Genomic DNA, 13965 nt, shown 5'->3' on the forward strand with positions numbered 1-13965 from the left:
ACCGTTACTGTTGCATTTGTCTGCGTCGTTGCACGTTTCGAAAAAAAAACACTGTGAAGGGATGAGGGATGATTTTTGGCTTTTTTTTAATGATCAGATATCGGAGGATGAGGCCACCCGCTTTGTTTTTGCAGCAGACCGGAAAGTAAACAAAGCCATGTCAGCCGTGTGGACGTACTTCTGCGCTGTGAATGAAAATAGCCCTACAGCCACTCAAACTGCAAAATGACAGTTTCACGAGGTAGTACGAGCAAAACTGCATTCAATACGACAAATGTAATACTTCATCTTAGGACCAAACATTAAATGGAGTATAAAGCCGTTAGCAAGGCCACCAATGAAAAAGTAACAAACTCTGGATTTTCACAGGGAAGACCAAGCAAAAAGGCAAGATCACTGAAAAGGTAGTCAAATTTATTGCTTGGGACAACCAGCCCATCTTCTTTGTGGACACACTATCAGCACCTCCAAGTCCGAGTCCATAGTTCTTGCCCCGAAAAGGTCAGAGTGCCATCTGTGGGTCGGATTATCAGATCCTGGCCAAAGTGGAGGAGTTTAAGTACCTCAGGATCTTGTGAGGGAAGGATGGAACGCAGGATCGACAGGAGGATTAGTTCGGCGACTGCAGTGATGCAGACTCTGCCATCAGTCCATTGTGGTAAAGACGAAGCTTAGCCGAAAGGCAAATCTTTCAATTTACCGGCTGATTTACGTCCTTACCCTCACCTATGGCCTTGAGCTTTGGGCAGTGACCGAAAAGACAAGATTGTGGGTTCCAGCGGCCGAAATGAGTTTTCTCCGTAGGGTGGCCGGGCTCTCCCTTAGAGATGAGGTGAGAAGCACGGTCATCCGGGAGAAACTCGGAGTAGAACCGCTGCTCCTCCGCATTGAGAGGAGCCAGATGAGGTGGCTCGGGTACCTGATCAGGATGCTTCCCGGACGCTTTCTTATGTGTCCAGGGCACAGCCGACCAGTAGGAGGCCTCGGGCAACACGTTGGAGAGACTATGTCTCTCAACTGGCCTTTTACTTGTATTTACTCGTATGTGGCCCTCAGTGGTAAAAGTTTGTAGGATAAAAGAGGGTGAAAAGAAAAAGGATTGGGATATATTCAAATACATTAGACTGTCCAAACCATGAAAAAAATGTTGACACTCACAGTATAGCCCAGACCTAATACAGTCATTTCCAGAGAGTTAAATTTACTGGTGTGTTTGTAAGTGACCTTTGCAATGAAAGACCTTTTTCTATGGGTGGAATTACGGGAGCGAGTGAAAGAAATAGTAAACCCTCAGCCCCAAACAACCATGTCCTGCAGTGACGGCATATTGAATACCAATCAGAGGCATGGCGTTTGCCAGCCTCAGTGCAGCGCTCATTCCCAATGCACACGGCATAGCTCAATCAGAAGTGCCCTGGTGGATAAAAAGAGATCACTTGCCTGGCTCTGTGAATTTGAGCTAATACCACATTTGCAAGTCTTCAAGTGCAAAAGGGGGTTGAGGGGCTGAGTGAGGAGGTTGCGGGATAAAGAAATGAAGCAGACAGAAGAGTGTCAGAAAGATAGAAACACTGCAAAAGAAGGCAAACCAGGAGATAAACGCCAAAATTAGGCTGTTTGGGTTTGTGGAAAAAAAAGATTATTTATTGCAATACATAAAGCTGTGAATGCCTTTGTGGGGCACTTGCGATGGAAGTGATGCCTGGATGGGGATTATGCTCTTTTCATCATAAAGCCCCATCTGGTATACTAGCAAGAGCACGTCTGTCCAGGCCTCTCGCCCTTTAAAGTGCCGGCTTGGGTTACACATCAATCCAGTCCCTTTGCAGCTGTGGGGAAAATAAAACACAGCAATCCTGCAAAAGCCTGTAAAAGTGTGCACACATATACACGGTATTACAAAGGTGTATGTGTGTGTGTTTATGCATGCAAATAGACAGATGGATAAGCAGGATGAGATATTATAGGACAGGAGTGACATAGATTGGCTGCACACACATATGTATGTACCCCTCCCCCGTTGTCCAAAGTCCCCGCAGAAACAATGGTCAAACGCAAAACGTTTTGAAGTACGTTTGATTGTAAGTTGAAAGAGCCAACCATAATTAAAACCAATGGGCAGTCATGTGACATTAATGAATAGAAGTGTTCCTCATTTTTTAACTAAACTCCTGGTCCAGTGCCAGATGTCTTTTCAATGAATGTGCGTGTGGAGAATAGAATATGGATGCCTGCATAAAATGGCATATCGGATCATATCGGTATTGATATCGGCACGCAAGTGGCACCTCATCAAACTGCATCTATTCTAAAATACAGTTTAGAAATCTATTCATAGAGACCACACATTCACAGTATCATTGCCTATGCCTTGAAATCAAATTAGGCCAATAACGTGTGTCTACATGCACTCTCTCGGGGCCAAAATCAGCTAACAAACAAGGAAAAACGTTTTATGGTGCCATATTTTTAACAGGTATTTCAGTTCGGCACCAGAGCCGTCCTTCAAAACGTCCATTTCGAATATCTCCCACATCCACTTTGTTTGGAAGAAAGTGAGGATTCTCAACGCAAGACAAGACAACATAAAACCCCAAACTTTCTTTTGCGTCACTTCCCTAACCTACAGTAGCTGTTGCTGTAGTAGTACTGCAGTAGTCGGAGTAGCAGCAGTCACACTGGCAGCGCACAACACTGATAAGTCGCACGCTTTGAGGAAGAAAAGCAACACATGTCCTCTTTTTTTGTGTGATGTGCAAACCATTTAGTCACTCCTACATTTATAAGCAATCAGTGCAAAACAGTTTTTAGCAGAAGACGTTTCTCCATTTTTCATTTAGATTAGGGGTGTCCAAAAGTGCTTATGTTTCACCTTTTTACACAATATTTAAAAATATATATGTACAAACATTAAAGCGGCCCCCGCATCCTTTGACTTCTTCTTTCGGTGGGACTTAATCGAACAAGTGTCAAAAAAAAAAAAGCAAACAATCCAAGACCGGTTTCAACAGATGATAAAACTATCATTTCTTTAACGCTAAAACTCACTCAACAAGCAGCATTGACACTTAGCCAGCAGCATAATATCTACATTTTCACATTTTGTGACCAAGATCATCCATGCAGACCTTGTAGATGCCCAGGAAAACCTGATTTGGTCAAACAAAATGGCCCAGGGTTTGCAGTGGTACAAATGTTTTTCCGCCTATCCCAAATAAACTGGAAAAGACGCCCCAGGCCAGCTGGACCAGACACACAACCGTCCATGGTTGTACAGTAAGTCACCATGATATTGATTGTGATGCGTGGAGCACATAGCACATAACATCACCACACAGGCCATCTAACCTTGTATCAACAAAACTTGGAATGTGGGCCGATACTTTACAAATCATTTGGTTGTCTATTGGTAGTTGTCCTGATGCTTGTTCTTGTTTCCCAGGCAGTACAGATTGGTGTCCTCTCGCATTGTGTTGGAGAGGGTCTGTCACCTCTTGCATTGTGTTGGTGTGGGTCTGTCACCTGTCACATTGTGTTGGAGTGGGTCTGTCACCTCTCGGTTGTTGGCGTGAGTCACTTCGCCAGAAAAATAGTTCTTCGTGGTAGCTGCTACAACAACAATGTCGCTGCAGCTTGGTTTGTATACAGCTCAGTTATATAAATAGACTTTTGTTGCCGTTTTTTGGTTTTTTTTTTCAGAGCTTTGTAGTCAAAATACAGTAGGTGTGTCCCGTTACGTGCATTGTTAGCTCCCACATGCTAGCTGTTTTTCTGTCTTTAGAGCACACAGAAAAGGGAAGGATGTGTGGTCATGTTTCACATAAGGATTGTGGGTGATGGGCAAATTTCCAAAATAAGTGCAGTTTTCGTTTAAAGGTACTCGAGTGTACTGTGAACGGTACGGAATGACAATCAGATCTTTCATAGTCGAGCGCACTGCCGCTTTGTAGTTTCCTGTGACATTTCTTTGAAACACTACATTTCCCACAATCCCTGCACATTGTTGACATTTATAATGACAACGAGGAAGAGGAGCTGCTCTGCATGCTGGCTTTGCAAAACACTGGAATACGACGGTGGTATGTGCGGTCATTAAAAGCCAAATGAGACGAGGAAGGGGAGTATGCCATGAGGACAAGGACATGAGAAGTACTGATGCTGAAAAGCATTTCCAGTACTTGTGATCTACTTCTGTGCCTAGCCCCACCCACTACTGCATTATGGGAGTCGCCGCTCACCGGTGGCCGCCGCACAGAGGACACCTCTGCAGGAAAAACGGAGACTCGTGTCACATTGTATACGAGTCCTTGCTTTGTGTGACACTACCACGCCGTAGTAGAATGTGGACTCCGTTGCACCGTAAGAGGTTAACTCCTCTGACGGAGTGTGTAAGCGGTACATCAGTGTATATTTGTCCAAGATAAATTCCAGATCGCTCAGCATTAATAAATGACCATTCATTACAGGGAAAAGTGATTTCGGTCAAATCTCTCCTGCAGATGTATAATTACCTTTCATAGAGGAAAGTGCCTTTCAGCCACAAATGATATTTGATGTCCCGCATTAACCTCAAGGACATAATTCACTTTGGTGCTATGCAGACTTTTAATTCTCCTTTCTAATTTATCTGGGGAGGATGAGGAGGATGCGTCTTCATCTTTTCGTGCCACTCTGGCTCTCAGAGGAAGAAAGCCCCACAATCCTGATCTCATCATCTTCCCGTAGTTGTTCCAAGACGAGTAGGACAACAACAAAGCGGATACGATTACAATGTCATAAAGACGCCAATCTCAGCGGATTGACTGCAACTTTTGAATAATTAGGAAATTTAATTATATCTAAAAATGTAATTTGATTAGTTAGGCATCAAATGAGAGTCTCCCGCTTCGACCAACAAAGTGTTGCCTAGCAAGTAACGAACAAAGAGCTAAAAGACAGCAAGTCTCGGATGGGATGGAGGGGAAATGCTACGCCTGTTGAAAATTGTGCTGTTAATAAACGAGTGGGTCTCAGCTGTTTCCCAAGTCTTCAGCCTCTGGGTGCATTTGTCTGTCTCTTTATTGTGGTACTTCTGTCAATGCTGGACCTTCACTTGTCTGGACAGCTCAAATGACAACGCTGCCGGCAATACAGAGGTAGTTAATGTGAAACAAAAGGAGCCCCAAATCATTGCTTCCACCCCTTCCTCCCTCATCAGCCACTCTAGACAGCCCCAAGGAGATCAAACCTGTTTGTGAGCCAACTCCTTGATTTCATGTCTGTTTACAACCTGACCAGGATGCTGCTGTGTGCTTTAACAGCTCCGTGTGGGCTCCACGTCTCTCTTTATTAAATCAGAGGCAAGTTGGGACACATTCATTGTCCTTGGTTGACAGTGGCTCGGAAAAAAGAAGTTGCACTGTGGAGTTTTACCCACTTTCCTGACAAGTGACAAGCAATTAGTGGTGCCAACAATAACCCCATAATCATATTAGGCATTTCCTGCCTGAGGTTTGAGTGGACACATCTCCTGATGAAAGGCAACCTCCGCGTGACATTTACAGATATATGTTTTTATCTACTGATTCCGCTGTGAAATGTCAGCTGGCTCTCCCAACTCATACTGTGATGTATCTGGATGAGGCAGTTGATGACATGACGCCAAGAGCTGGCTTCCTTTCAGGATTCTTTTGTCAACGACACAACGGACTCTGCATCGGTCCGTTGTGGTGAAGAGGGAGCTGAGCTGAAAGGCAAAGCTCTCAATTTACCGGTCCATCGACCTTCCTACCCTCACCTATGGACATGAGGCTTGGGTAGTGGCTGAAAGGACAAGATCGCGGGTACAAACGTCCGAAATGAGTTTCTCCGTAGTGTGGCTGGGCTCTCCCTCAGAGATAAGGTGAGGAGCACTGTCATCCGGGCGAACCGCTGCTCCTCCGCATTCAGAGGAGCCATCTGGTCAGGATCCCTCCCGGGCGCCTCCCTGGGGAGGTGTTCAGGGCATGTCCGACCCGTAGGAAGCCTTGGGGAAGACCCAGAACACATTGGAGAGACTATGTCTCTCAACTGGCCTGGGAGCACCTCGGGATCCGCCGGGAGGAGCTGGACGAACTCGCTGGAGTGAGGGAAGCCTGAGCTTCTCTGCTTAGGCTTCTGCGCCCGCTACCCGACCTCGGATAAGTAGAGGAAGATGGGTGGCTGGAAGTAAATCAACTACAGTAAACCCTCATTTATCACAGTTAATTGGTTACAGATCTGACAGTGAAAAGTGAATTTCTGTAGAGTAGGATTCCTTATGTCTAATATTTTCATAGAGCATAGAAAACCTGTTTACTATCTTCGAAATACGATTTTAAACATTACTAGAGCACTCGAGACCACAAGAACAAGCATGATCACAATTTGCTGAGGATTTTGTTCCAGTATAGAAAATCTGTTTATGACGTTGTAAATATGTCTTTTAACAGTACAGTAGTAGACATGAAATAACACCCCATAGTCACCTTTACACTCCTATGATTCATTGTTTACACCACATTGCAACTCTTATCTCTGAGCTAACCAGTTAGCCTCAAATCAGTTGTTCTAAACTTAAAAAGTCAAAAACTTACCACTTCCACACAGAATGGGAGGATAACTTTTTTCCACTCTTTCATGTCGGACATACTATGGTTGACTTCATGACTTCATGCAGTGTGAAAGTAATGTCATGTAAGGTAATGTCTCATAGTGACCAGAATACTACATATCACTTGTATTTATCACTTTGTATTTGTATTTGACTACTAACAGACCATAGTCTACCACGAAACAGCCATCATTTACTGTATAAATTCATTAAATTTGGAAAAAAACGCGATATAGCCAGGGATTACTGTACTGCGCAAACGTGTCCAATGATGTATTGGATGATGTATGTATATGAATAAAAATAAGGATTTTTGCATTTAATTAATGGACATTTTATTCACTGATACAACAACACACAACACACACGGGTGAAATAAGTGTAAAAGGTAAAAAACGGAATTCTAAAAAATAGAAATGGAAAAAGCGCAGTTTGGAAAAATATTTTGTGAAAAAATAAAATGAGCCTGCTCGTAGTTCTCACTTTGTTTCTCATCTCAGAGCAGATGAAAACCCATTTTTTCTGAAGATTGTGACGGTGCTGATTAGGATCTTACAACTTGACCCTAAACACAGTACAGCAATCACTTTGTCGCGATGAGTCCGGTTGTGTTTCAACAAAAAATGTTTCAGACAAACATGAACTCAAATGACTGAAGTCTCAAAAGTATTGATATTTGACTTGAGCATCGATTCCAGAGCATGAAGATCTGTTATCGGAAGTATCGATATTTCAGTATCTACCTGATATACCTGCTTTTTTTTTTTTAACTGGAAAATCTGATGACACCGGCATATCGTTGCCGTGTAGACGGGCAAACCGCTTCTTTCTGAAAACGTGACCGTCACGTGACCAGAAGCGACAAGCCGATAAGCCTCTGAATACGTCGACTGGCATTATACTCCAAAACGACTCGCAGAAGAAATTCCGGAAGATGACTGACGTTATGCGCTTGCTTTCTTTCTTCTTCTACAGTTTTAGTGTCTGTGTGTCGGTTTCACAGCGCCACAGGCAGGCGTGCCTGATGCATTACATTGTTTTCACTCAGTTGTGTTCCCGTCTGGATGCAACTATTTACGATTTTTTATTCAACCCGCCACAAAATAAAAATAAAAATATCCCAGGAGCTTTCCCGTGCGGACAGGCCTTTAATCTCTTTAATAACATTATTTTGTTGATTTATTGCGCTACTCCAAGTATAGAAACAGTGGAAATGAAGTGTCAATAACTCGAGAAGGCAATTGCCGTTGAAATTGCGTGTGAACGCTGAACCTGAAGTGAAATGTTGCAGGGAATATTTGGATGTGTAAAATTCATAGCTTGAATGAGCTGGATTCTTGTGCTGTTATTAAAAATGTGGAATTTCTGGAAAAGTTGGACTTTTGGGGACGTGTAAGTCCGAATGTCCTGAAGGTTTTTTTTTTTTTATCTTGGAAGATGTGAATTAGTTATGAAATGTGCAACTTGTAAAAAAATATCCATTCATTCTCAATGGGAATTTTGAGGCAGAAAATGTGAGACTTTGAATGAGCCGAACATTTTGAATGATGACAAATTGTCTCTCAAATGACAGAATATGAATGATAAATAGAAGAATTTAAGTGCAGAATAAGAAATGCGTGAGGGTTGGTCGTTTTGAGTGCAACTGTAGATATCCTGTCTAGAAGTCAACGGCAACGCTACATCCATAAATGCCCATCCAGTCCAAACAAAACAAAACAAGAGTATTGAGCCAGTATTCTATCCAAACATAATTACAAAAGCAGGCAGCGTCTTCTTTCCATGCTGACAACATACATTTCATTGTGAAGTTGGAAGCCTTGAATGCGACCTCTGTTGAGTTTGTCAAATGGCATCCCACAGAGCACCCATGATACGCAGAATGGAGTTGAGCAAGGGAGGGAGTAAAGGAGGGAACATATTTTGTGCTAAAAAAGCTTAAAACTACTGGAAATAATAAATTGAAGGCCTCGCCAGCATTTACGATCTAACATTCATTTTAAATACGTCAAATTTGATCGATCGTAGTAATGCGCTTAAGAGGATGATGACCGTAACGGCTACCTGCAGTGCACTGACAAATGAAATGAATGCGCCCCCACCAAGTCCTCCGTCCTTCACATAGCAAGGGTTTCTCCTTTGGTCAGATGGGGGAAAAAGAAAAGAAAAACCCTCCCTGCAGTTTGGGATAAAAGGCCCAACTCAAACTAACACCAGGAGAGTTTTTAGCTCACTTTGCTACCTGCAGTTTCCCGTATATTAGCCTTTCTTGCGCCGAGTTCACGTCCCGCGGTGAAATTAACACGGAAGGACATTACGTTAAATGCTTCTTGACATTTCCAGGCCTTTCATAACATTTTGTTTTGCTTTTCACAAGGCTTATTGTTGCTCTTGCAGATTTGCAAGAAAAAAAACACCTGCAGGAGTGTTTTACCATTTTTGCGAAGTGCACCAAAGAAGCTGGACAGCTTCAACTTGGTACACAAACACCATGCAAGTCCTATAAAAAGCAGTGTTTCATTGCTGTCTCACTTTAAAGAATATAAAAATTGAATTAACTCTTTCAATTAATAACGGGAAAGAAAGACGTTTTATCAGCATAATAATTAAGACCCCCTACCTGGCAGCCCCTGGATCCACGACCCCCGCTGATCGTGCATTGTTAAACCATGGCATCCCATTGACAACATCCCATAGATTGTCAGTTTTCCCTTGGTGGTCTTAGATTTCGCCTGTCCTTTCTCGGAATTGTGCAACCGGAATAGGTGCGTCCTGCCCTGTTCACGCTGCAATGGTAGTTCCTCAATCTGATTGGACGACGAGAGAGCGAGACTTCATCAGCAGAACATCCTTGTCGTCATGACAACTTGCCAATATCCCAACAGGGGTGTGTTTGTAACAGGCTGGACTGGCAAGCAATGGTTGCATTCTTGCTTCCGACAGCATTCCGAATCGTTTTGCATCACGGTTGCCGCACCACTTGCACCCCCCCTCTCCGTAATCTTTTTACTTTGGCAACCCGGGGTATGTATGGACTACAACCACTACGACCAGCTGTCCCATCACGGTTTAATAGCCCAGCGTCTTGCTCCGCAGGATGCCAAATCGGCTTAAAACTATTCAGCATGCGGACAGACATCCAAAGACGAAGTGACAAACTAAAACAAAACTCATCAAAAATGTCACACACGAAAATGAAAAAAAACACAATGAGAGCGTTTTGAAGACCATGGATGACCGAGGAAGATCTTCCACTAATCCAAGAGGACTTTGTCATCTTCCACCACCATCCCACAAGCGTATCCTTCACAGGAACATCTGAGAACAACTCACGCTAAACCAGAAAGTCTATCAAACCACTTTGTCTAACAGAGAAAGGATTAGCAAGATGTAAAAGAATAGAGGGAGAAAGTGACAGACATGCAAAACACATTAGCATATTTTCAGCCATGCTAACCGAAGTGCAAACAGATGAAGGTTTGCTGAGTGCGGTGCTGCTAGCTTGCAAGCGAATGAATCACAGGCGGCTAGTTCCCAGGGTTCTTTCCAATTACCTCCTGCCGAGCCAGAGATGATGACCTTGGCCAGCTGAGACAGAGGACCCTAGCATCCAGACAGCTTTCATGACTAATCCCCAAAACAATGTGCGCCGCAAGGCTCCCTACCTGGCCTTCTCGGCTTGGTGGTGGCCATTGAAAGCAGGTGATGAATGGAGCGTAGCTGCTGGAAGCCAGACTCCCTGGGTAGCAGATGAGCCCTGCGGGGCCTCACGGCTGTTGACAACCGTCCAGTGTAGTGTTCTTCTAGTTTATCAGCGGTTTTGGTGGATTTTGGCAGACCTGCCTAGTTCGGGTAATTTGCAGTTGTGATTGGTGTGTGTCCATGCTAAATGTGTGAGTGCCATAATAGCAGCGCCACACACCAAGAATGTAAACAAAGTGGACAATGTGTGTCATGTATTGCAGATACTATTGGATTTTTTTTTTTTTTAATTGTGAGTTTTGGTGAGACATTTTTGGGACAGTTCTCGGACATGTTTATTTATTTCAAACATGTCTTTGGTAGAATACGACAATTCTGCCAATTGACATTTTAGGCCAGTGACAAGGAAGCATGAAGCTGCTAAATAAATGTCAGTGACGACTGTGGTACAAAAAAAGAGAGAAAAACTGGATGAGATGCCACTGAGTGTGAAAAAAAAACTTTCGTCACGTTAGCAGCATGTCCAGAAGTAACAGCTGGATGCCAAACTCTTCAGGGGACTGCAGCTAATTTCAATGCCTCTTGTCAGGGAGGCTTGACGTGATTATTGCCCCCTGCTAGGGCAGGGATAGTGACGTTGTCTGGCGCTGCCAAGGACGCTTCAGCAGCACCACAGGACGTCCCTTTCACCGTCCCAACTTCAGGAACATCGTTCTGGGAGCAACAGCGGGTGGGACACATTCACCAAAGAAGGTCTGTGTGCTCCTGGCTGTTTTTGGACATTAGGGGTGGACGGATCGATCCAAATATCAATAGTATTTGGTGACATTTGGTGATTAAATGAAAAAGTTCTACTTTTCTCAAAATCGTCTCGTTTCCTGAGTTGGGTGTCTTGTGACATCCGTATTTTCCAGACTTGCAGAGAAAGCCTGTCTTTCCTCGTTTTTGTTGGGGATCCATGGTTGGGTTGTGGTAATCGATGTAAGCTTCCAGGTTCTCCAGGTCCACCTCTTTAACCGCGTGTACAGTAACTAGCGTTACTACGCATTTGCGAAGAGCACAGTGCAGTTATCAGTTATTTTTGTCCCCTTTTCCGAAACCTTGCTCTTAATGTTTACTGTGTGTGGGGTGTCGCCATGTTGTGCATTAGCGCTCCATCACATCCAATCCTCCAACTCACAGTATCGGATCAATGATGAGATGGATACTGTGTCTGTTTACTTTTACAAATATCTGTGGGTTTTTGTGTGTTGATCATATTGTTACTTGGCTGATATTGTTCTAATGATATATTGTTTAAACTCACCTCAGAGAATAAGCCCTTGAACACAGGATGACTTTGGTGGTCAAAAATAGATGATTTGAATGAGAGCTCACAGTAATTTGTTTTCGTGATTTGCACTATGTAATAAAAGGGAACAGGAGAATAATGCTATGCTAATGATAATATTTTTTGCCCATAAGAAATCATGTAAATCCAATTAAGTCGTTCCAGAAAGCCAAAACATAAAACATGTTTTTATACTTTTACTTGCAGAAAACAATTCAAAATGCATACAAATGCATATAAATGACAAACGAAAGGGCTAAAAAAACATTGACCAAAAACGTGATTGTTGACAAAGACACAGTGTGGCAGTGAGAGCCAATCAAAAACCACCTTCCTGCTTTGCTATGACTCATTTCTGGGATTCAATGGTGTTTCTCACCTTCTTTTGGGAGTTATTTTGCAGCCGTGATCCAAAGAAAAGCTGAGACTCATAGACGGGTGATGGAGGTGACTTCCACTTCCTGTTTCTATGCATTAGCATGTTAACAGTCTGCTAACAAGAAAAAATACCCGAAGAACACAGTTGCCCTCACGGAGTGTATTAATAACACGGCAAGGCGCGCAGGAAAATGTACACAAACCAAGGCAGAAATTTTTGATGTTACGTATGCTAACCGAGGTTCCACTGTGTTGTTAAACTGCTCCCAAATTAAAATCTTTGTTGTTTGCCAAAATCGTTTGTTCCGTATTTTATTCTGCTCATAATCACAATCAACAAATTAAACGCAAAATCGAACAAGCTTGAAAAATGTCCGGCATGAGTGTCGATGTTTGCAGTGTCACCCACTCCCGGTGTCCTTGTGTGAATGAGGCCTCCCAAACCGACAACAGATGTTGTGTTAAATTCACCACGTCAACGAGCAGCCACTTTAAGGCACATTTGTTTTTTAATTCATTTTACTTCCGAGACAGAAGTACAACTGTTATTTGATCTGCTTCAGGAACATCCCCTCCCCCGCCTTCTCTTGAGTGCAAAGACTTTCGCTCAAGGCTCACATGGACAGCCTCTCTGCCGACTATTGATTGTACAATATGAGAATAACAATGTATGCTTCAATGCGAGTGTGATTTCTTTTCTTTTTTTCTTCTCACCTTAACAGGTTTTGGAAATGATTTGCTTTGGAACACTTGAACACTGACTAACAAGCGAAAGCATACAATAACTACATTGAAAGGAGTATACATCACAGAGCAATGATTGCATCAATAAAACAGTGGTTCTTTATTATTGATGTGCAAAGTAACTCGTACAAAGCAAGAGGCCCCATGCAATATGCAGCGTAGCCACATGCATATCAAATCAGACTGAAGATGCATTTCTACTTTGACCACCCAGGAACAAGATCAGGATGAGCCTTTTGGGATACGCGGGGCAGATTTCTCCAAACCGTACCACGCAGCCGCTCAACCCCCCCCTACTCCTGACTTTTTGCGCTATCTCCCTGGAGGCAAAGGGGGTAAAATAAGACTTCAAAGCATCTGCAAAATAATCCTGACACAAACTCATTTCCTCATGTTACATGACGGGGGGAGGCAGGCTTACCAGACTGGTCCAAATCTGGTGAGTCTCAATCTTCCTACCTCATTGCAAACGTCTTGACACAGCCATTAGTGTATGTACATTCTAACATCAACGTAAAAGAAGCAGGGGGGGATATTTTCCTGGGTCTATCTGGGGGTCATACTGAGCTTAGATGAGGTGAGGGAATCGGATCTGAAATAACATTTTTAAGGAAAACTGCACTTCTTTTGGAATTTTGCCCATCATCCACAATCCCTATGTGAGACATGAACACACGTCTTTCTCTTTTCGGTGAGTTCTAAAGATATAAAAACAGCTAAAAAGAGAACGCTAACAATGCACGTAATGGGATACAACGACAACCTTCTGAAGCATCCTGCAAAAACACTGCATTTCCATAATGTGACCTGCATATTAACCAAGCTAAAGGGACTTTGTTGTCAACATTGTTACACCAAAGAACTGCATTACTGGCATAGTGACACGTTCTCAAAGTGTTAAACCTTCCATTATACACCAGCTATGTCTAGAAGGATTTCATGTGTTTCTAATTATAGTAGAATGAACTCATCTTGAGAGTCTATGTTCATAATGTTGTTAGTCATGATGACAATACATGACGAATTACAGAATAATCAAATGAAATACCTTGAAACCTCTGATTTTAGAACATTTTTTCCCCATAGGAGGCTGCGTGAAAGCATTCCAGGGACATACTTTTGCCATGACAGTGTTCCCTTGTTTATCGCGGGGGATGGGTTCCCAAAATAGCCTGCAATAAGTGAAATCCGTGAAGTAGAC

General features: G+C 43.1%; 1 long non-coding RNA gene across 1 annotated transcript in view; it reads right to left on the minus strand.

The window, feature by feature from the left end:
- The window catches only part of LOC129182680 (uncharacterized), a 32966-nt gene extending 23510 nt beyond the window's left edge, over positions 1-9456 (minus strand). Inside the window, exon 1 of the long non-coding RNA XR_008570680.1 lies at positions 9231-9456. This is a non-coding gene — a long non-coding RNA (uncharacterized LOC129182680). The remainder of the gene's footprint in view (positions 1-9230) is intronic.
- Positions 9457-13965: the final 4509 nt, after the last annotated feature.

The sequence above is a fragment of the Dunckerocampus dactyliophorus genome, chromosome 6 (genome assembly GCF_027744805.1).
Source record: "Dunckerocampus dactyliophorus isolate RoL2022-P2 chromosome 6, RoL_Ddac_1.1, whole genome shotgun sequence".
Classification (NCBI taxonomy): domain Eukaryota; kingdom Metazoa; phylum Chordata; class Actinopteri; order Syngnathiformes; family Syngnathidae; genus Dunckerocampus; species Dunckerocampus dactyliophorus.